General features: G+C 40.9%; 1 pseudogene; it reads right to left on the bottom strand.

Moving 5' to 3' along the window:
* Positions 1-310: 310 nt before the first annotated feature.
* The window catches only part of LOC116852361, a 3,786-nt pseudogene continuing 803 nt past the window's right edge, over positions 311-3,293 (bottom strand).

Raw genomic sequence — 3,293 nt, 5'->3', positions numbered from 1 at the left:
TTGCATGAAGTGTACACAGTGTCTGAGACGAAAATTGCTCTAAATCCGTACGATGACAAACAGTATATCGTATCCGATTCGACTAATACGTTATTATGGAAGCATTACAAAATACCATTATAAATAGGATATAAATCGTATATTTTACGTGTAAAAAGAATATATTGTATATTTTATGTATTAGATATAATTTCATGTGTTAGATATAATTTTATGTATTAGATATAATTTTATGTATTAGATAGCAAACAGTTTATAATAAATTATAAACTGTTATTTTTTATAACAGATTATAATAAACAGTTATTTTTTACAACACATTGTCCTTGCGTATCCACGAGTTGCATGATTTATCGAATCCCAGCCATTTCACATAAACCTTATCGCCTTTGCTGTGCAAAACTTTTTCCACTAAGTACGTTTGGATTGGCAACACGATGCAGTTCGTACTCGTAGAAACCTCCGACTACAGGTTGTCCGCGAGAATCCTCGAGCAGATAGATCAGGATTGGTCGCCTGCACTTTGACGATCTTAAGCACCTCAGTAGTCTAACTGGGCGTGTAACCTTCAAGCAGTCTTGAAATTGCTCATGCGTACCAGGTCGCCCACCTTGAATCTCGTCGGAGCTGAAATCTTTACGTTGCTGTGAACCGTATATAGGAATTTTTCAGCGAACATAAAGGTCACATCGACAGGACGCATACTGATGGTCCGGTGCTTGCACCCGTTGTACTGCGACACGAGAGACGGTAGCGAATCGATCCATCTGTAGGTTCCTTGTAGTGTAAACATTTTCCAAATGTCATTCTTCAGTGTGCGATTCAATCGTTCCACAACGGAAGCCTTCATAATCCAGTACGTTGAATAATGATTGATGTTGTATTTCTTAGCGAGACCTTGTCCATCGCTATTGTAAAATTGCTTCTCCTGGTTGGTTTGCAAATTTGTTGGACATCCTCCGCTGTCTCGAATTATCTTGCTGAACGCCTTGGCTACCTCTTTCCCACTCTTAGTATTTAGCGGCATGGCCCAAGCATACTTGCTCAGCACATCGATAACGGTGAGTATGTAGTAGTAGCCACCGTTGAGCCGCGAATACGGACGCATCTTCACTACATCGGTCTGCCACAGGTCATCGTATCCACGTACAATAACACGTCTACGAGGAAAATGCCTTCTCGCAGGAGCATGCAACTCCTCCAACAATCATTGCTTTTCGGGGCTGTATTGTTTCCCCTCTCCACCAGTTTTCCGCATGTTTAATCGCTAAGGTCGCCTCATCACGAATGACGAAACTGTGAGCGCATCGTTTTAAATGCCATCTATTCAACGCGTTCACGCGCTGCAAATACTTTCTCCCTCATGGCACGTGTTTCAGCATGATGCCTAGTCATGTTTTTCTCAAATTCCTCCTGTTTCCTTTCAAATTCTTTTCAAATTCTTCTCTCTCAATGTAGCAAGACCTCTTTCCACGCATAGTCTATTAACCGCGTCACAGTCGGCTTTCGGTTGCGCTATACGTCGCGCGATCTCGCGTCGAAGTCGGAGGCGACCATGCACAGAGTGTTATCGCATACGTAATTTCTGAATACTCCCCTCCACGTGTAATAGTCCATCGTCGGCGGTCCTCTCTTTTGGAGTGAAACACTAAATTTATTGATGGACATTTCGATGAAAACAACGCGTATCATCGATGTGCGATTTAATTAATAACAAGGCCCGCCTCGCGAAGTTCCTCGATAGCGGATAGAATTTCATTGTCCTGAGTGTTACTGCCAGCATGTCGGGAGGCTTTCAGCAATCGCAGCCAAATAACCAGCTCGTTGGGATCATCCCAGTGAACATAGTCGATCGCATTATCGTTCATTATCATGGTACGCGATGTGGATAAACCTCTGCCCGCCTATATGTGTGTCGGTCGATACATCAATCATAGGAGGGAGGGGAGCGGTTATGATTTTGTATTTGTATCCCCTGTTACTCAATGCGGCTTGCAGCGCGTTGTGATTGCGCCTATGAACATTCATCACCAATAATATACTTTTGTGTTCTTTTTTATCGGCCTCCGTATAGACGGTATAGTCGGGAATTCTCTTGAAAATCAACTCGTATAGACTGTTCCCGCGGGATGTATATCAGTTGGACACGGGGCAATTAGACACAGTCCAATCACAAGTCGCTGTTCCAAGGGACCCTACAAATGTCTCTCATCATACGGTGCTGTGATTGGCTGTGTCCAAATGCACCGTGTCCAAGTGCACCGCTCCCGTTCCCGCGTACTTCACATCGCCAATGATTCCTAAGTAGCACAGTCTGGCTATATTGGCTGCGACAGTAAAAATATGGCTGGCACAACGTTTTCCCAGCCATAGTTACAACTATTTGGCAGCCACAGCTATTTTGGCTGGCTTTTAGCTGCGAAAGCGCTGCGACAGCTATTATGAAAGTCAGAATACAGCCACAGCTATTTTGGCTACATGTTTAGCTGCGAAAGCGCTGCGACAGCTATTATGAAAGTCAAAATACAACCACAGCTATTCTGTTATTGAAGTATTAAAGTAAATAGTTGACCTAAATAAAGTGAACAGTAACTAAACGAAGTTAAAATGGAAGATACACTACTCGGCACTATCTGATTTGCAAAAGTTAAAAAAATTTAAACGTAGTAGTACGTTTTACAGAAAAGTTGATTACAAAATGAAAACAGCAGATGTTGAATTAAATGTTGAAAAAAGCAACCTGCAAGAGAAATGTATTGCTTCAACAAATTTGTCGCAAGATGTTGAAGAATCGACATCATCGGGTGCTAATTCGTTTGACGACGTTATAATAGAAAAAAATATAAAGTTTGACTGTGACAGCAATTATGACTCTGAATCATCGAATAATATATTCGATGATATGAATGCCGAGTGTATTGACATACGAAAGGCGTTAAAAGAATGGGCACTGAAATTTAATATATGCCACAATGCATTAAAGGCATTACTGAACATTCTAATTTCTTCGGAAATACCAAATATACCTCGAGATCCAAGGACACTATTAGAAAGCCCAAGGATAGTGGCTACTGTAACGATGAGAAACGGACAATATTGGCACAATGGACTACAGACTTGCCTAGAAAAATGTTTATCTCAAGTAAAAATACCAATGGATATCGCACTCAATTTTAATATAGATAGATTGCCAATTCATACCAATTCAAAAATGCAATTTTAGCCAATATTATTTTTAATACATGGTTTGGATATTGAACCTATGATTATTGGAATTTATTGCGGGGAAAATA

This window comes from Odontomachus brunneus, unplaced genomic scaffold, assembly GCF_010583005.1.
Source record: "Odontomachus brunneus isolate Ranch 3 - 2012 unplaced genomic scaffold, Obru_v1 Obru_scaffold_218, whole genome shotgun sequence".
Classification (NCBI taxonomy): domain Eukaryota; kingdom Metazoa; phylum Arthropoda; class Insecta; order Hymenoptera; family Formicidae; genus Odontomachus; species Odontomachus brunneus.
This window is presented reverse-complemented; position numbering and strand designations above follow the sequence as displayed.